Source organism: Solanum pennellii, chromosome 4, assembly GCF_001406875.1.
Source record: "Solanum pennellii chromosome 4, SPENNV200".
In the NCBI taxonomy this organism is placed as follows: domain Eukaryota; kingdom Viridiplantae; phylum Streptophyta; class Magnoliopsida; order Solanales; family Solanaceae; genus Solanum; species Solanum pennellii.
The window spans coordinates 8,916,190-8,937,885 of NC_028640.1; the positions used below are offsets into that span (position 1 = coordinate 8,916,190).

The following is a 21,696-nucleotide window of genomic DNA, read 5'->3' on the forward strand; positions in this document are numbered from 1 at the left end:
AATTTCCAACTTGTTTTAATAAAGTGAATACAAGAACACTCCCAAATCGTACAAACCTTAGCACTAAAAGATCACCCTAGAACTTAACTTAGATTTGACACTCTAATTATTATTCTCTAATTCTTAGAACAATCAAACCCGAATTACACCATAAGGCAACCTGCACATTTATAAAACTATGTGCACCCAACTACCAACAAGTGGGGTAATAAGAATAAAATACTTGTTGGCTTTAGCATGATCTTATCCTATGTAGTTGACACCGCACATATTAAAAATAATTTAAAAGAGGCACCAAAAATAAGTTCCACACGAAATGAGATAATGCTGGACTTTTTGTAACCGCCTGTCATGTGCTTGGCATGTATTTTGTAACCACTTGTCATCTTTGACTTTGCTTGCCTTTTGGACAAGCTTCTCCCATATTTAACACTAGCATACTTAGACTTTTCAGCCGTGCATTTCTGCCACTTAATGTTGTCACGCAACTATCATAAATCTCTGTCATTGCTTCATCTCACGTTGGCATCAATGTCCTTTCATTGTTGTATTAGCCTTGTTGGCCGTTGCCCTTGTTCTTTATTTGAATATCAATGCTATGCCCACATAACCTTGGTAAGATTTCGTCTGATAAAGTCCTCACCAAGCTGCCTTGCCTTCAAGTCTTTGGTCCTCAATTGTTTTTTCGCAATCAGACCATTGTGCCATTGTGCACACCTTAGCTTTGTCAACAGTCAGTCACCAACTTACCCTTGCATGTTTCTTTCCTTTGCATATGCAAGTGACAAGGTTAACATGCTTAATACCTTGTCCATGCTGCCATTTAATAGAGTGACTTAGATTAGGGGTCTAGCAGACAACTTCATGGACCGTGCAAAAGTTTCATGACCTGGTCCATGACTCGTGCAACTCTAAGCGGCCTGTGAAACCCTTCGTAACAAAAACTTCAAGTTTAAATTTCACCACTATTGGTTGTACGACTAGTGACATTCTCTACGAACTTTACAGCCTTTTGTACGCATGCACTTGTACTAAACTAAAGCCTTTACTCTTTTTCCATTCCAAGTTTCAAGATTTCTGAGGTGATATATTTGTCTACTTGTTTATAGGTCATTGTGTGTCAGCAATTCATAAGAAATTGAGTGTTGTTGTACAAGAGTGATTACTCCAATCCACGTATGATAACTTTCTTGAAGTATAATTTTTCTTAAGCAATTCCTACTCGACATTGTTTTGACCTTCATAGTTCCAAGCGGACAAGTGCTTCGTTCTTCTATATAGTTGATGACTACGTTTCAACAATTCATAAGTAATAGGTTGTTCCACTCCAAGAAGTATACTTTTCTTTGAAGTAAAACACTTTTTAAGTAATTACTACTATACATTAATTTGATCGTCGTAGTTCCAAATTGACAAATATTTCATTCTTCTGTCTATTTGTAGAGTACATGTCATCAATTCATAAGTAATTGATTATTGTATCCAAGAGAAAATTCCTCCAATCCAAGAAGTATAATTTTGTTAAATTAGACTCTTTGATTAAAAGAAACCTTCTTAGAAAAATCTTTTTGTTTTCGTTACCCTCAATCATCTATGTTTTCTTTACCCCCAACTCATTTTTTTCATTACCTCCAATTTTTCTTCTATGGTTGATGTTATCAGTGAACAATTTTTTTTTATTTTTATCAATAAGGTACAGATTTCCATCTATGTTGGACCAGTAATGGTGGAGGTTTTTTTGTCTTTTTGATTTTAATTAAATCTTTGGATTGATCAAAATGACATTCCTATTTTCATGTCATTGCTAGAAGTGTGAAAATCTATAACTTTGTTATGATTCTGCGTATTTCTTAAAAATTTTGTATTAAGAGAACCTATTTTTTTGTTGTGTTTTGTTAATGTGTATTGCATTCTCCGGGATGATCATCAAGTTGTGATTTTGTTTATTTGTTAATGTCTATATTTTTCTTCTATTTTTTTCTACAAAGGAAAAAATTACACTAACAATTGTCATATCCTCATTTTAGTTTTTATCATCTAAACTAAACATGAGATATTTCTTGATTATAGGGAAGTAGGTCTCTAGTATTTTGATTTTTTCACGCCACGAGACGTGGACACGAAACCTAGGAAAACAAGTGATCGCAAGCTAACCCTGCTTGCATGATCATGAGCATACTAAATATAATAAACTGAAAGCGGAAGCTAAATCATATTTTAAAATGAAAATATGGGGAATTCCTATATGCTAAAACAGGGATATATGAAAACTGATGAGTTTAATCCAAAGAAGTTATTAATGTCTGATATATCAATGCACATTCTAAGAGAACCATCTTTCTTCTTTACGAACAATACTGGTCAACCCCATGACGAAACACTAGGTCTGATGAAGCCCTTGTCTAAAATGTCTTTCAACTGATCTCTCAATTACTTAAGCTCTGCTGGACCTATGTCTTATCTGGATGCTGAGAACCTGAACCTACATCATGAGAAGATGTAGCTCACATATGCGACAGTACTTAAAAAGTAATGTGCATGTAGGATAGAGTAAAGCTGAAATAATACATAACTTAACAAGCATAAAATGAAAGATAATATTCTAAACATCATATACTAAATTCTGAGCTAACTAGATTCAATGACCAAATTTATAACATGCTGAGACTGAAACTAACTGAACTGTCAATATGGTGACTGCAATAGAGTCCTACTTAACCATGATAGCTACTAATAACTGATAGTAAAACCACATGATCTAAATGTGGAGTCCAATGTATACGCCCCATCGGGAGGATCCAATATACCCTACCAGAGGAAAAAAGGAATGCTGACGTAATCACTAAATTGATGCCCTCAAAGGGGACTTACAACCTATTTAGCTAGTAGTTTTAGGACAATTTGGTACGTTGAACGCTAATCCAACTAGTGATTATGCTAGACCCAGTGAATTAAGTGATTAACAAATTATGACTGAATTTTTGTAAATACTGGATAACTTAAAACTTAACATGGAAATTGAGAATGCAACAATTAATCTGATAATGATGCAGTAATAAATGAGACATGTATATCTAAAGTAACTGAAATATCTGACCTAGCCTGTGTAATTCAAGAACTAAAGAAATACAAAGCTAGCGTTCTGAAATTCATGCAATAATCTGTATAATAATATGGTAATCTGACTTGGAACAGATAACAAACTAAATCATCATAATTTGTTGAAGTTCTAGAAACCTATGTCTAATTATGATAATGGAATCAAGAATTTGATTGAAAACTAAGGACCCAATGGGTGATAGGAACCCACTAGTGAAATCTCACATATCTGTTAATGAAATCCTTGGAGAAATCTTTAGATTTTGGGGCTTAAATTGATGAAACCTTGTTGTGTTCTTGAACTCAGGTTCATGACCTTTTTTCTCTTTCTTGCTTCTAATTTTCTATGTTTTCATTAATTATTTGATTAAGATAAATTTTAGTTATGTTTCTAAACTGAAACTGACTAAAATTTGATGATTTAGGGATTTAACGACATATCTTACGGGTTAAACAAACTAGAAAAAGACATTGGAGATCTGTGAACTAATTGCTGTCAGACTAATAGACGACGAGGTCTGACGGGCCGTCGTTCAATCAACTGTCCTTCTTTTGGCTCTGCTTGACAAGACTTCACTAAACTGGGCATAACGTTTTACTCTAAGATTGAAGTTTAGCAAACTCGATGGATATTAAAGATAATTCAATTATCTATCATATAATATGTTATAGGAAACCTAATTTTTTTTGTGCGAAAGGTTATAACAATTTGAAGTTGACCCTATTAGCAATTCCCCTTAATTAACGGATAAACGTCACTTATGGTCATACCTACAGATTGTAGATCAAACAACGGTCCATGCTGGTCATCCATAGTTCATGTTAGACGCTGGGTAACTTGAGTCTCAATTCACGGACACAGACCATAGACCGTAGTTTGACTTACAGACTGTAGGTCTGTCCGTGGATCGACACTTAGTCAATTTTTCTATGCTAAGTTTTGGGAGAGCTTCAATTGCAAATGAGGGATGCACAATATGGGTCGTAGATCAGACTACGGTCCGTCAATAGTGACCATCCAATGAATTTGTAGATTTCTGAAAAACAGATTTTTGATCTTTTATGGATAGGGGGTGTTACAGGTTTCAAGAGACTCATGTGCTACAGATTGCGATGAGGAGGGACAACAAGATTTTGAACAAAAAATAACTTGCATAAGATTGATGCTTTGAACATAAATATGGTGGAGAACACATGATGATTATGGGCAAGTCTTTTTACTAACATAATCAATTTTATTTTGTTATATTTGATGAAATAAACTACAAAAATTTTCATCATAAAAATATTTCCAAACGATGAACATGTTTCTAGTTTTTCTTAAGCTAAATTTGGACTCAAGGTCCCTTTATTGAACAACCCAAAAGGGACAATATTTACCTAAAAAAAATGGGTTCTTGTCGACCCTAAAGTGACCAGACCACACATTTTTAATAAAAGTCCCCTTTTGCAGGGTTTCCACAAATGCTCTTTCAACTTCCTTTTTCACTTCTCCCTTGCTCATTCCGCCTCCTTGTAGGCATTAAAATGTACTTCTTCATGGAATAAACATTCTTCATCAAGCATTTGTGACCTGCTATTCTCATAAGTTTTCAAAGGTTTGTCCGCCCTCTTTTTTGAATTGTGTTTCCTCTCCTGCCAGCTGATTATGACTGTTATAGGCGTACTTTTCGGTTGGAATTTGGAAATCTTTTCGAAATTGATAGTTATTAGTGGCCTTACTTTTTAGCTTTTAAAATTTGTATATGTGATTTACCCTTCTCACTTGCTTTCTCTTTTCTATTCTTCTCATTTATCTATGATTCTTGCTGTAAATGAAGCCGAATACGAGAAAAGGACATTTCATCCATCAGATTCTTTGCTGAGTGCTTCAAAAATTATAAGATTTGGTCCCTTTACTCTAAGTTTTACTCGTCTCGGTATCCCATTTTGCTTGCTGACATATCTTATTCCTAGGAGTAGTTCTTTCACAACACTTCTGCTCCAGTTAATTACATAATATAACTTGTTAATATAGCTGTGTCGTCATTGTAACTAAGAATGCTACCCATTGTTGTCTATTTTTATTCTTCTTGATTTTATACCAACTGAAGGATTTATTGCTTGCCCATATTAAGAATCTTTCTTCCAAGCTTTGGTAATTGATTAAAGCTTAAGAATACATGTTTTATTTCTTTGTCAATTGTTGTATTTGCTACAAAGTCTTCTTGCCAATTTGTCTCTATGAAAATATGTTGCACACTATAATGATTTGAGCGACCATTTCATGTATTTCTTCCCTTTGTATAGCAAACTCCCATGGTATTTTCCAATTCATCACAATTATGTCCTTTAAAATCAATTAATATGTATTCACATGAATAGTATTCATCTTATGACTTATACAATACTTAAAAGCATCCCACACGGCTCTAACCTCTGCCTCCATGTATGTTGGTTTCCTCCCCTATGCTCTGTGGCTCTGCATATATGAGAACTCCTCCTTTATTTCGTATACAAAAATCATAAGCATTTTGACCGTGTTTACATTACTAGCTCCATCCGTGTTGCAAGTAAACCAACCCTGTATTTGCATTTTCCACCTCACTAGTAGGTCATGTATGTTGGACGGATATCTCTGAAGTGTATCCACCATTTCTGACCAATGTTTTGACATACTTTTGATCCATGGAATGTGATCCATATTGATTGATGTATTGCCAATTGACACTGATAATACATAGACCTATACGTTATCACCTTCCCATGTTTTATAGCATTTATTCTCTTCCATAATTCCTATATTATGATTGCAGGGACTGTCTTTAGTATCTGATCTTATTTATGTGACATCTTGTGCTCCCACTATCTATAAATTATTTGTTTTAGATTTCCAGTTACGCTGAGACCTACACAAGAAGAAAAATGCTTCCATAGATTTTGTTCTATGGGAGTTGTTAGTAAAAGGTAATATATGTATCCAAGTGACCCTCCTCACAACAGTAACATTTTGAGACAGCATGTATCCTCAACTTCTTTAAATTATCATATGTGACTATTCTCCCCTTCCAAACCCTCCATAAGAAAAAAACCAATCTTGAGTGGCAAACCCCTTACCCCTATATAATTGCTCCATTCATTCACTGGCAATTTTCTTTTCATGTCTTTATAGGTTGATTTGACAGTGAAATCGCCTTTAATGCTATGCATCCACCATGCTTTGTCAATGCTGACTTCCTTGAGAATGAGCCTGATTTTCGTTGTTGTATGTTGTACCATTTCCTCCGAAGTCACTTATTTTAGCTTTTCTTCATTCAACTCATAATTTATGATAAAATAATTTACCTCCAATTCCTCATCTTGTGCCAACTCTCCTTTAGTAAAGTATAATGATCCTTGCCTATTCAAATTATCAAATCAAAAACTAGATTTTCCTGTCCCAATTTGCCACTATATATCATGTTCTACCTCAACTCTGATATTAATCATCTTCTTCCAAACCTATGAGGCTCCTAAACTGTTTACAATTAACATATGCATTTTTTTTGCAGTACATATTCCATATGTATTCAGCCCATAAAGAGTTTATGGATACTCTAGAGTTCCACCATAGCTAAGAAAAGAAGGCTTTATTTATATCTTCAATATACATATATCCAATTCCACCTTCCTCTTTTTGAAGAAACATATCCCCCCATGGCACCAAGTGTTTACCTTTAACTCCCCACACATTTCCCAAATGAATTTAGTAAAAATTTGATGATTTTGGTCCATGACTTATCTTTGTTGGATTCATAGTTGATAAAATGTAATCAGGCATAGATTGAAGAACATCATTTAAAAGAACATGCTTACCTCCAACTGATAGACATTTAGTATGCCATGAGAAGGTTATTATAGCAACTTTCCTAATTAAGTCTTCAAAATACGAAAATATGCTCCTCCCATAAAATATTAGATATCCCAAATACAGAAAAGGAAAAGTTCTTTGTCTTATCCCATCTAACTTCCTCATTCTAATTTCCACAATAAGAGGTGTTTTCTCATGAATATAAAAGCAACTCTTATATTTATTAATCATTTGACCAGAAGTACTTGAATACTCTTTTAGCACCTGCATTATTTTGATCGCTAAACTTCTTTCCTAAAGGGAAAAAAGATTGTATCACCTACTAGGATAAATGATTAATCTCAGGACTCCACTGCGGCAAATTATATCCCTTAAAATATGCATCCCTATGTAAGCTGCTTTTAGGACCTCTGCTGCAATAATTAAAATAGTAGGGGATAGAGGATCTCGCTGCCTCAATCCTCTCGAAGATCTGAAAAAACCATCTTCCCTACCATTAATCAGAACTAAATACCAGTTTTTGGACATAATCCTCCATATTATATCAATAATCATTCCAGAGAAACACAATCTTCTCATCACTTTGGTTGAGAATATCTGCTAAACTCTGTCATATGCATTGGTCATATCCAGTTTCACATCCACGTTAAGATTTTCCTCCTCATATCGATATATCTAATAATTTCTTGTGCCTAACAATACATACTCAGTGATACTTCTTCAGTTCACAAAACCTAACAGGGTTGGAGAAATTATCTTGGGTAAGACCAATAGAATTTTTTCATGAAACACTCGTGAAATGATCTTATTCAGAAAATTACTTAGACTTATTCGTCTTAGATCTGAGAAACTTCGTACTGATTGTTTCTTGGGTAGAAATACTAAGTTGATATGAGTAACAAATTTTGACATCTCCTTCCCATAGAAAAAAAGCTCTTACTAATTTAGTAACATCATCCCCTATGATCTCCAACAACATTTAAAGAAATGCCCTGTAAATCCATCCGGCCCACATGCAATGCTCCCATTCAATGCAAAGACCAATTTATTCACTTCATCCTGATCTAAAAGCCTACTCATTGCCTCATTTTCATCATCTGATATACTCTTTCGAATCTGGTCAATCTAGACATAGTCCGTTTCCAACATTTCTGCATGAAATTGCACTCCATAAAATCCGACAAGCACTTGATCAATCGGTTCATTTGTCTGCAACGTAATTTCTTGGTCACTCAATATTTGACCAATATGCAACTTCTTCCATTTCCCTTTAACATACAAATGGAAAAATATCATAATTCTATCCCCACATTAAAACCATTTAATCCTAGCCTTTAGACTACAAAAATCATCTTCAACTTGCAAATATTTCTTCAATTCTGCTTCTACTTTGGTCAATTCTGCCTTGTTGCTGGCATGTCGTTGTATTTTCAATTGTATTTCCTTGACCTTTATCACATCTTCTATGGTGGCAATTTGTTGAAAAACAATTCCATAGGCAGATCTGTTCGCCCCCGCATTCTCAAAGCCTAATTTCCTTTTGTAATTTTCCAAATCAAATAGATTTTGAAATTGTTCCATTATAGATATGAATGAATATCTGTGTCTTTTGTTTAGGTCCATTAATTTCTCAAATTATTTTTGAATATTAACCGACCTAATTTTCTAGAATAGTAGTTTTTTCAACTATTGATCACTATTAGACGCCCTCTCCCTGCTGCTCCTTCTTTGGACATGTTAAGGAATTCTTACTTTGCCTTCCCTTGCTCAATTTTTCAACCAATTGGTATGCCTTGCTAATTTGTTGAATATTGTATTCCAGCTCTTTATCCTCCTCAAGGTCCTTTTTTTCTGCTAAACATCATCATCGTCCTCTATTAAGTCTGGACCTATTACAGATTCTGCCTCGTCCCTGTGATTGTCATTCTCCGAGTTTAGATCTTGTTCAAGCACGTCACGTATCTCATAATCAGTAAAGTCTTTTTCTTTTTCGTAGTTGTTCTCCTCATTGTTATACTTTGTTGAAACAACTTCATCATAACCCTTTTAAGTCACATCTACGCCCCTTTCCCTTCATTGAGAACTGTCCACAATGTCACCTGGTTTTGCTATTTTTTTTCTTTCCAGCATGAATTTACCCTTCAACCTGCTCATTATCCATTGTGCCATCCTTAAACATGGATCTCTTGTCCTTGTTAGCACTCATTTTAACACCAGGAGTGCCTACATTAGTGTCTACAAAATTCAAATCACCTTTCTCCTCCTCCTTCCTTTTCTCTTGTTTATCTTGTTTCAACATGTTGTATTTATTTTCAGTAATTATTTCAACCCTGTTCCAGACCTTCTCCTACTATTTCGGTTTGTCTCCTCCCCATTTTTTGTATCTTTTCTATACAAAACCTTCTTGTCTATTGGAATATTCATGTTTCCCACTTTTGTTATGTCTTCCACGGTTGTTCTCCTAGCAATAGTATTCTTCTCTGTTCTGTCGTTATGCTTCCTTTGAACTTGTTTTTTTTTTTGGATAACATTCAGGATGCACAAAAAAAAATTGTTCCTCATTTTGTCCCTGAATCATACATTCTGACAATACTTTGGCACATAATCGTACTTAATTTTGATACATTTCTCCATTATTCCTCATTTTTTCTCTTCATTCAAGTTTTATTCCGTTTTCATAATTCTTTGAGTAGATTTACATCTACCTTAACTCTTGCACAACTTATCCTCGTCTTATTCTTTGTTGCCAAGTCTACCTATAGTGGCTTTCCTACTGTTGGTGCAAGTGAAAACTCTACTTCTTCACCAAAATGATTTGGTAGAAGCGATGAAAAAATATCCATGAAATTGTTGTTGTTGTGTCCTCCTCGGGATTGAACACTGGATCCCATTTCAGCGTTCTCATTGGAGAAGACCAGTTATTCAATGTGACGTAAAAGTTGGGTTAGATAATAGGTGCACATAATCCTCCAATAATGTCTCCCTTATCAAAACATGTCTATTACTAAGAAACCTAATATTTCATTCTCCCTTTAGTTCACATTGTTTTGGGATCAATTTTTTTGAGATCTTGTATGTAAGGCCACCCATATGAAAACTTTCAAATCACTGCATATTCCAGATTTTCGTTTACGATCATCTGGTTTACTTATTATAATTCCTAAATGACTTGTGGTTATCTATGTATGTTATAAGTTTGAGTTGTAATGGCTTAACGTTGGTTTTTTTAGTCCTAGGGATTACACATATGTTAGTGCGGATGGAGTTACCAGTCAACCTACCTCAGAGGGAGGTTGGCTGCTGGCTGAGGCGGCCATTGGAGCGTCTAAAGTAGAGTTTCACGGTGTAGGCTTACATTTCCTAGAGAGCATCTATGACCATGTTTCTAGTTTATTTCATCAATTATACCATAAATAATATTTATATTCACAAATCATGAGCTCTTATCTATCTCGTCATTCAAAGCACAAATCTTCAGCAAGTTTTTCTTTGTTAAAAATCTTTTTGCTCCTCTTCGTCGCAATTTGTAGCAAATGAGTTTCTTAAAGTTGAAATACCTATGACCAACTTCAGTATGATCGAGAAACTTCTCATGTTTAGTTAAGATGATTATAACTACATTACATATATGACAATTGTTAATGTAAGTTTTTCTCTTATAGAAAAAATATCAGAAAAATATTTCCATTAACAAACAAACAGAATCAAAGCATGATGATCAAAACTAAAATAAAAATATCATAATTATTCGTGTTATTTTTTTCCTATTATAAAAGATAGCAGAAAAATTATAATCAAGAAAATATTAATGTTCAGTTTAGATGATCAAAACTAAAATAAAGATATCATAATTATTAGTGTTATTTTTTTTTCTTATTAGGAATGATAGCAGAAAAAATAAGTACATTAACAAACAAAGAAAATCAAAGCTATATGGTTAGCCCGTAGCTCGAAATACGTATTAACAAAACACAGTAGAAAAACAGGTTCTTGTAACACAAAATTCTAAAGAACTCCCAATTATCATAACAAAATTATAGATTTTCAAGCACTTCTAACACCCATTGACCTAAAAATTTATGAATGTCATTTGGATCAACTGAAAGATATCATAAAAATAAAACAAGAAAAACATTAGTATTACTTATCCAACATAGACGCAAATAACTCCATTCTTCAATAGAAAACTGCATTTTTTTCTAGCTATAACATCAACCATAAGAAAAGAGAAGTGAAGGTAATGAAAAAAAGAAGAGAATTGGGGGTAACGAAAAAAGAGAGTGTTGAGTGTAAATAAAATAGAAAGATTTTTTTATTAAGGATTTTTTAATAGATGAGTGCAACGGAATAAAGTGATACTTTTTGGTTGGAAAAATCTTTTCTTGTATAGAACAATCAGTTACTTATGAATTGCTGACACACGCTCAAAAATCCTCTCTTTTTTCATAACCCAGCCCTCAATTCTATCTTTTATGGTTCATGTTATCACTAAACAAAAAATTTCAACTTTTTATTATAGAAGGTAGCGATTTTCGCCCAGGTTAGACTAATGATGCTAATTTTTTTTCTTGTTTGGTTTGTATAACATATTTCAATTAATCAAAAAAACAATCATGTTTGAGGTCACTGGGTGTTAGAAGTGTTTGAAAATCTATAATTTGCTATGGTTGTTGATATTTCTTCACAATTTTTTTTAAGGAAACATGTTTTTGTGTTGTGCTTTGTTTATGGGTATTTTATTGTTTGGGATAATCATCAAGCTTTGATTGTCTGTTTTATGAATATATTCTTCTACTATTTTTTCTAAAAGGGAAACAATTAAATCAACAATTTTCATATCGGAATTTTATTTTTGATCATCTTAACTAACCATGAGAATTTTCTTGATTATAGTGATGTCAGTCTCAAGTAATTCAATTTCAAGAGACTCATCTACTACAAGGGGAAACGAGGAGGGGCAATAATATTTTCAACAAAGAAGAACTTGTAGAAGATTGGTTCTTTGAATGTCAAGATGGAGGAGAACTCATGATTTTTGACTATGGGCAAGTCCTTTTGCTAAAAAAATTATTTTATTTTTGTTATGATTGATGAAATTAACTAGAAACATGGTTGTTATTCTATAAAATTTTTTATGACGACGATGTTACTAGTTTATTTTATAAAATATTACAAATATAAATTGATTTTCTTAGCAAAAGGACTTGCTCATATTCACAAATCATGAGCTCTCCTTCATCTATACATTGAAAACACCAATATTCATCAATCTCTTCTTTGTTGAAAATCTTTTTGACCCTCTTCGTCGCAATTTGTAGTAATGACTTTCTGGAAATTGAATTACCAAAGACCAGTTCACTATAATCAATAAAATTCATATGTTCAGTTCAGATAATCAAAACTAAAATGTAGATATGATAATTATTAGTATAATCCTTTTCCTTTTAGAAAAAATAGCAGAAAAAATATATAGATTAAAAAACAAAGAAATCCAAAGCTAGATGAATAGCCCATAGATTAAAATACATATTAAACAAACACAATAGAAAAGCAGGTTTTCTTAACACAAAATTCTAGACAACTCCCAACAATCATAACCAAATTATAGATTTCAATCACTTCTACCACCCATTGATCTATATAATTATGAATATCTTTTGGATCAACCGAAATATATCTAAAAAATAAAATAAGAAAAACATCAGCATTACTAGTCCAACATAGACGTAAATCCCTACATTCTTCAATAGAAAGCTGAATTTTTTTCTAGCAATAACATCAACCATAGAAAAGAGAATTAGGGGTAATGGAAAAAAATAAGAGAAGAGAATTAGGGGTAAAGAAATAAGAGAGAATTGAGTGTAAAGAAAATTGAACGATTTTTCTTTTAAGTTTTTTTAATAGAAGAGTCCAATTGTACAAAAATATACTTTTTGGATTGGAGGAATCTTTTCTTGGATACAACAATGAGTCGCTTATGAATTGCTGACACACACTCAACAATCCTCTCTTTTTTCATTGCACGCCCCCAATTCTCTCTTTTCTTCTTTACCATCAAATCTCTCTTCTTTGGTTCATATTATCAGTAAAAAAAGAATTAACTTGCTATTATACAAGGTAGCGATTTCCGTCTAGGTTAGACTAATGATGTTGATTTTTTTATTTTAATATGTATGACATATTTCGATTAATCAAAATGACATTCACGTTTTAAGTCAATGGGTGCTAGAACTGTTTAAAAATCTGTAATTTGTTATGATTCTTGCTATTTCTTCATAATTTTGTGTAAAGAAATTATATTTTTTTGTTGTGCTTTCTTAATGAGTATTTTATTCTTTGGGTTAATCATCAAGCTTTAATTTTCTTTGTCTATATAATGAATATATTTTTCTACTATCTTTTCTAAAAGAGAAAAATATAAACCGACAATTGTCATATCTACATTTTATTTTTATCATCTTAACTAACCATGATAATTTTCTTGATTATAGTGATTTGAGTCTTAAGTAATTCAATTTCAAGAGACTCATCTACTACAAAGTACAACGGAGAGGGGCAGTAAGATTTTCAACAATAAAGAACTTGTAGAATATTAGTGCTTTGAATGTAAAGATGGAGAAGAGAGCTCATAATTTGTGACAATGGGAAAGTCATTTTACTAAAAACCTAATTTTATTTTTGTTATAATTAATGAAATAAACTAGAAACATGGTTCCATTTTAGAAAATTTTTTATGATAACTATGTTACTAGTTTATTCCATCAAATATACCAACTATAAAATTGATTTTCATAGCAAAAGGACTTACTCATAGTGACAAATCATGAAATCTCCTCTATCTTTACATTGAAAACACAAATCAACAGTAAGTTTTTCTTTGTTGAAAATCTTTTTGATTCTTTTCATCGCAATTTGTAGTAATGAGTTTCTTTAAATTGAATTACCAAAGGCGAGTTCACTATAATCAAGAAAAAATTCTTATGTTCAATTCAGATGATCAAAATTAAAATGCCGATATGATAATTATTAGTGTAATTTTTTCCTGTTAAAAAAATAGGATAACAATATATACATTAACAAACAAAGAAAAACAAAGTTAAATGATTAGATCATAGATTGAAACATATTAACAAGATACAATAGAAAAATAGATTCTCTTAATGCAAAATTCTAAAGAACTCCCAACAATCATAACGAAATTATAGATTTTCAATGACTTCTAGCATCCACTGACCTGAAAAATTATGAATGTCGTTTGGATTAACTGATAGATATCATAGAAAATAAAACAAGAAAAATATCAGCAATACTATCCAACGTAGACGCAAATCCCTACATTCTTCAATAGAAAAATGAATATTTTTTATCATGAAATAACATCAACCATAGGAAAAAGAATTGGGTGTAGTGAAAAAAAAAGGAAAAGAATGGGGGGTAACGTAAAAAGAGAGTATTGAGTGTAAAGAAAATAGAAATTTTTTTCTATTAAGCTTTTTTTAATAGAGGAGTCAAACTGAACAAAGTTATAATTTTCGGATTGGAAGAATCTTTTCTTGGATACAACAACCAATTACTTATGAATTGTTATCAAACACTCAACAATCCTGTCTTTTTTCATTACCCGGCCCCTTATCCTCTCTTTTCTTAATTACCACCAATTCTCTCTTCTATGGTTCAGGTTATCACTAAACTAAAATTTTCAACTCTTTATTATAGAAGGTAGAGATTTCCATCTAGGTTGGACTAATGATGCTTATTTATTTTTTATTTTTGATCTGTATGACATATTTAGATTAATCAAATTGAAATTCATGTTTAAGGTCAATGGGTGTTACAAGTGTTTGAAAATAGTTGTTATAATTCTTGCTATTTCTTTAGAATTTTGTGTTAAGAAAAAAATGTCTTTCAATTATTCTTTGTTAGTAGGTATTTATTCTTCGGGCTAATCATCAAGATTTGATTTTCCTTTTCTGTATCATGAATATATTTTTCTACTAGTTTTTCTAAAATGGAAAAAAATAAACCAACAATTTTCATATCGACAATTTATATTTGATCATCTTAACTAACCATGAGAATTTTCTTGATTATAATGATGTGAGTATCAAGTAATTCAATTTCAAGATACTCATCTAGTGCAAAGTTTCACGAAGAGGGACAATATGATTTTCAACAAAGAAGAACTTGTAGAAGATTAGTGCTTCGAATGTAAATATGGAGAAGAGCTCATGATTTTTGACTATGGGCTACTTTTCTAAAAAAATAATTTTACTTTTGTTACAATTGATGAAATAGAGTAGATACATGGATTTCATTTTAGAAAAAAATTTATGATAACCATGTTATTTGTTTATTTCATCAAATACACGAAATATAAAATTGATCTTCTTAGCAAAAGGACTTTCTCATACTAACAAATCATAAGCTATCCTTCATCTTTACATTGAAAACACCAATATTCAGCAAGATCTTCTTTATTGAAAATCTTTTTGACCCTCTTCGTCGCAATTTGTAGTAATGACACTCTTGAAATTGAAAAAACAAAGACCAGTTCACTACAATCAAGAAAATTCATATGTTCAGTTTAGATGATGTAAACTAAAATGCATATATGATAATTATTAGGGTAATTATTATTTCTTTTAGAAAAAATATCAAAAAAATATATACATTAACAAATAACGAAATCAAAGCTACATGATTAGCCCGGGAATTGAAATACATATTACCAAACCCAATAGAAAAAGAGGTTCTCCTAACACAAACTTCTAAAGAACTCTCAACAATTATAATGATATTATAGATTTCAAACACTTCTATTACCCATTTTGTCACGCCCCAAGGTACCCCCGAGATGCGGACACGGAACCTAGGACCACAAGTCTCCGACGCTAACCCTGTTGGCATGATCATGAACATACTAAAAATAATAAGTTATTGCGGAAACTAAATCATAATTTATAGTAAAAAGATAAGGAACACCCCTATACTAAATGTGACATAATATGAAATGAGTTTAATACAATGAAGTTAGTAACTCAACACCAAGCTGAAAATGACTATGTCTGAAATAAGCCTCTAAACTGAACTTGAAATACTGGGACAAGCCCCACCTAAATCTAGCAAATACTGAAACTAAATGACTAAAGACTGAAATGAAACTCATGACTATTGTCCTCGAAGAATGAGGACTCACCACTAAATCTGATGAACTGGAGATCGGAAATCCACCTATGCATGATCTGACTACTGAGAATCTGAACCTACATCACGATAATATGTTGTGCACGTATGCGTCTGCAAAGAGGGTTCAAAAATGTTGAAAAAAATGAATCAAAATAAGTGAGGTCATTGAGGATTGAACGCGTGACCTCACGATGTTAAAAACCATGAAAATAAAGAAGTAAAAAGAAATGTGGTGAAGGAGATTAAAACCATGGTATTGGATGGAAAATGTAACTTAAAATAAAAAAATAAGAAATGAGAGGATTAGGATTTGAACCCACCACCTCCCAATAAGATTTAAGGAAGAGTAAAAGAAAATAAAATAAAATGTGAGGCGTGGGAATCGAACCCACGACCACTAGGCAATGAAGGAGAGTAAAAAAATGAAAGAAAAGAAATGTTAGGAGTGGGGATCGAACCCACGACCTCTAGTCAATGAAGGAGAGTCCAAGGAAATGAAAGAAAAGAGATATGAGGTGTGGGAATCGAACCCAAGACCTCCTAGGCTGATTTAAGGAGAAAAAATAAAAGAAATTAAAGAGGGACTGTAGGGGTTTGAACCCACAACCCCTCAGCCAAAGGAGAGAAATTTAAAGGCAATGAAAATAAAAAGTAAATGAGGTTGTGGGGTTCTATACCACATCCTCTTAGTTCCATTAAGCGAAAAATGAAGAGAGAAATTAAGGGGAAAATAAAATGAAGGCATTGGGACTCGAACTTGGGTCCCCAAGCCGTATCTATCAAACAAAAATGAACAAAAAAATGTATGTGTTTTTCAAGGGATTTAAAAAATGGGTTCCCTTGCCCAAATTTTGTATTGATACATAAGTCATACGTGAAATAAATGTTCAAGAATAATGTTTCCTACTTAGATAGAAATTGAGATCTTGGCATACAAATAGGATGAATAAGTCTTGTACCACATAATCTTAGGAAGATATGAATCACTTAAACAAACTATAAATGAAGCCTAATGGATTGTATGTATAGATCCATAAGTCTAACATACATTTAAAATAATTAACAAGTGAACCTAAGATGTATGTAAAGAAATGATGTAAGCCGAGAAGGGTTAAGTAAGAGTACAAAACACACTAAATGGCAAAGTGCATTGGCATATAATGAAACGAATATCATGTAATGAAATGATGAAACCCTACAACGGTTACGTAAGAGTCTGAAACACAGAAATGGTTAAGTATATTGGCATATGATGAATTGAACATTCACGTAAAAAGGGGTGAGTAATTATGAAAAACAAATGTGCTAATGTTAATGAATCTAGTCACAACATGATATGAGGCTAATGTAAAATATGGGAGCACTCTCAAATGAGACTAAGTAAATGTTACCAAAATGTACTCACCTATGAGAGTGTAAAGTTAATGAAGAGACCAATCTCTATGTACACTCTAATGAAAGTATTAAATTAACACACTTAATACTAATGATGAGATGATAAATCATCTTGTGAGATATGATGTTCTCATACTAGAAGCCAACTTCCATGATGTATGAGTTGAATGTAATGGAACTTTATACTGAGCAACGATAGGCTAGCTATTAGCGGTGATGCCTTCTTTCTGGAAGGGCGGACGTTCACATAACTCTCATGAGATGAGATTGTCTGGCATGCGGAGTATGGGTGTTCTATATCTCCTAGTCTTTGAACCTATACTACCAATATAGGGATCTGGCAGGGTTCAATTACCATGTACGCTATCATGTTTTGGGTCACTTGGGCAGGTGATTCAACCTTTTTTCATTATGGGGTTTCATGAAACTGGATTTCATGATGCTCACATGATCTATGTCGGTTAAAGTTAAAGTTCCCAATGAATGAATGAATGAGGCTATCCTCAAATGATACACATAATTAAATGAATGGTACCAAAGGTATTAGGGAAGTATGATAAAGAGGTGAGTTAGACTCAACAAATGACATTAGTTCATTCTTGGTCATTGCACAGCGAATTCGATGTAAGTCTTAAACTACATCCTGGGTATAGCTTGTGTTCACACTAGCCTATGAACGAAATGAAATGAAGTACGTATGAATGAATGAAGCAGACTTTGTGTTTCCTAATGAAGACTCCCTAGTTGAGGTCCCATTGTTGAGCCCTTCCTTTTGGGAAGTCTTACTGTCAAGTCCATGATTCCAAGGTCTCATGGGTATATGAATAAATGATAAGAACAACGTTATGTGTTATATGAATTATGATATGTGTTATGTGTACGTTGTTGTGTGCTATGTGCAAAATGTTAAGTATGATGGTGCATGTTACTCTCATGGTATAACTTTACTAATCCAAATTTTGAAAGTTCACTCACTTTCCTCATCACAATTTGGCAAGTCCGCTGTCTTGACCTTGTATAATCATGTTTCTAGGAAAGAGCTATTGTTACTCATGCATGTCCATGGTGTGTGCTTACATAAACACATACTTAGTACAAGTGTGTACTAATCCTATACAACTCTAAATTTGTAGGTGCAGGCAAAGGTGGGCGCTAGAGATACAAGATCAACACTGCAACATTCCGAACGTCGAGTATTCATATGGACTTTGTAGGCCTTTTATGCTTTCGAGGATGCTTTCCCATTTACATTCTAGCTTTGTGGTCGTATTGCGCTAGTGGAGTATGTTCCACTAGCGTTTCTTTCCCGTTTTTGTTCATACATTGTATGGGTGCCATTTTGGCAAGTACATCTTTATCTTTACAATAAGCTGCTTCTTTCATTTGATGATCGTAATGTTAAATGGTTGATGGTGAACAATTATATATGTAATAGAGTTTTATGTAAGCATATTAGGAAAAACAAATTTTCAAATTTTCCGCTAAAATTAACCTAGATAAAGTAAGAATGACGTATGTAGGATTGTCTGTGACCTCTGAGAGGTCAAGGATGCCGGTCTCATTTGGGGTCGATATTCCAGTTGTGAAAAAGTTTGTATTAGATCCCTAGGTAAAAATACAGAAATATTAAGTTCATCAACCTCATTGAGTAGTTTCTAAGTCATTGTAGTGAAATGCACCACTATCCTGGATTAGAGACTGCATGATGCGTAGAAAAATTTCCCTTCTTCTGATCTTATCGCGTCATTCCTAATATTTGAATTCTTGATGTTATGAGTTTGTCTAACATCAAATCCTTGTTATTTACAGAGAATGAACACTAGGAGAGCTATTGGTCAGATGAGAGGAGTAGCAGCTGCTGGGGACAATCAAGTTCCACCCCAGGCTCCAGCTGAAGGAGTTGGCATCCCGGTTAACCCTGCTGGGTCGAATGATGTTGAGGTGAGGGAATCTCTTTCCGAGATGGCACATGCCATCACAATGCACGCTCAGGACATGACATTCCAAGTGAACCGACTAAATGTTCAAAGGGAGAACCCACCAGTACGTAGCATGGCTGACAGGCAACGAGAGTTTACAAGGATGAATCCTCCCATTTTCACAGGGTCTAAGACTTCAGAGGATCCCCAGGGAGTATCCCCTAACGTTTGTGAAATTATCCAAGTATGCCACTTCTCTTGTGTCTAACAACAGAAACGAGATAAGTAGAATTTCGATAGGGATTGCTAAGGATCTCGAGTAGGAGTGTAGGGCAGCTATGATGCATGATAGCATAGATCTTTCCAAGCATTTGGTCCATGTCAAGCATGTGGAGGAAAGCAGGAAGAGGAAGCACACTAGGGCATGGAACAGGTCAAGGTAAGTTGAGAAGAATTTTTCAAGAAACAATAGTAGTAGAATAAGGAATAAGCCCAGGTTTAAGAAGGAACTCTCCCACCAAGGGGAGTCAAGTTCATCCAACGATTGCTATGATAGAAATTTCGAGTCCATAGTTAAGAGAAACAATAAAGTAGATAAACCTCAAGAGAGACCACCTTGTAGGAAGTGTGGCAAACTACATGGAGGAAACAATATGATGGGCACTAACGCTTGTTACAGTTGTGTACAGTTGTGATAAACCGGGTACATTGTGAAGAATTGTCCGCTTAGGAAAAGTAAAGAGCAAGGGAAGGAAAGAGTTCAGTCTAATGGTCCAAGTGAAGAGGTTCCAAGGAGGTAACGATTCTTTGCACTAATGTCTTGGGGTGTAGGGTAAGTCACCTTTGGTGAAGTCTCGGGTAAGTAGCCTTAATTAGTCCTTCAGGTATTTGACTGTATATGGTGTGTATGCACTAGTATGAGGTTAATATGCTTGAGTCATCATGTTGGTTGCTTATTTGTATGATTTATATGTTAATTTATGTTGTATACATTGATGAGACTAGTTTAGGAAAGAGTTCCTTAGTCTATTAATGTGAAACTACTAGTAGGTTTCGAGGATGTGCACCATCATGTTAATATGTGAATAAGATATTCACCAATGGGGAGTATTTGTTTACCTATGCATGCGTACGCTCTACAGATGACTTATTAATTGTTAGTAAAGAGTAGTGTCATTCGGGGACGAATGTTCTTAAGGGGGTTATAATGTAACAACTCTCAAAATAGACAAAATAAGAAATGCTTAATGTGTCAAGAAGGCCTATGATTAGACCAGGGTTCACACGGATTGATGCGCGTAGAACCAGACCTCGCAACCCTTGCTACAGCCAAGACAACTAACGTGGGGAGTTACTTGTGCTTTGAAAGGTTGGGTCCAACCATGTAGGGATCTCGAATACGAAGATTTACTTGAAGGAGTCTTTACCGGATTTAAAAAGGGAAAATCTTAGGTTTGGAGGGTCTAGGGGTAAAATGGTTTTTTTCTAGGCTAAGGGTAGTATCGTAATTACCCTAAATATATAATTAATTATTTAATTAATAAGGTGGAGGGGTATTTTAGGGAGAGAGGGCCGAAATTAGGCTCTTGAAGTGAAGTCTTGCTCCACCCAGGTTCGAAACTAGGTGGAACCAATGTTTTAAAGTGATTTTTATTTAATATATTGAATTTATATAATTAATTAATTCTTATTATTCATTATATGATTATAAATAAAATAAAAATCAGATATTTATTTAATAAACAAAACCTTATTGACTAAGTCCTAAAACTAGACTCCTAAGCCTCCTACAACTCCCACTCTCTCACGTTTGTCTCTCCACTCTGACGCTCAATCTCTCTTATTCTTTCTCACGTATTTATCTGCAAAAATACGATAAAAAATCATAAAAATAAACCATGTTCTTCACACTTAAAGAACTCACACGAAATCACAAGAAAACAAACGTTAATCACATTCTAGGATAAAGGAGGTTGTCATTCGAGTGGAGTTGATATTGAGGAGGCTTAGACGTGTTCTTGGGTGAAATTTTTGGGCAGCAAGTCAAGAGTTTAACGTAAAAAATGTATGGGTTCTCTTCTATTTGTGTCCCTTTCCAAAGTTACCCCTTAAGGTTCAGAATATTCATTCCAAAACTAGGATTGTTCCCCGTTGCATGTCCATGTCACTAGCTCCCATTGAATCTTAGGTTGGTTATGTTTGCCGGTAGGAAAATAGGTATGAAACGTATTTTCGTGATGATTATGTGTTTATATGTATGTTTGGAAT

The 21,696-nt window shown here is 33.6% G+C and overlaps 1 long non-coding RNA gene across 1 annotated transcript; it reads left to right on the top strand.

Annotated features, from left to right (window-relative positions):
- Nucleotides 1–4,592: 4,592 nt before the first annotated feature.
- On the top strand, nt 4,593–12,114 carry LOC114076978. The gene is made up of 2 exons (XR_003578064.1): nt 4,593–4,697; nt 11,822–12,114. It is a non-coding gene; the product is annotated as an uncharacterized LOC114076978 (long non-coding RNA).
- The last annotated feature ends 9,582 nt before the right edge of the window (nt 12,115–21,696 follow it).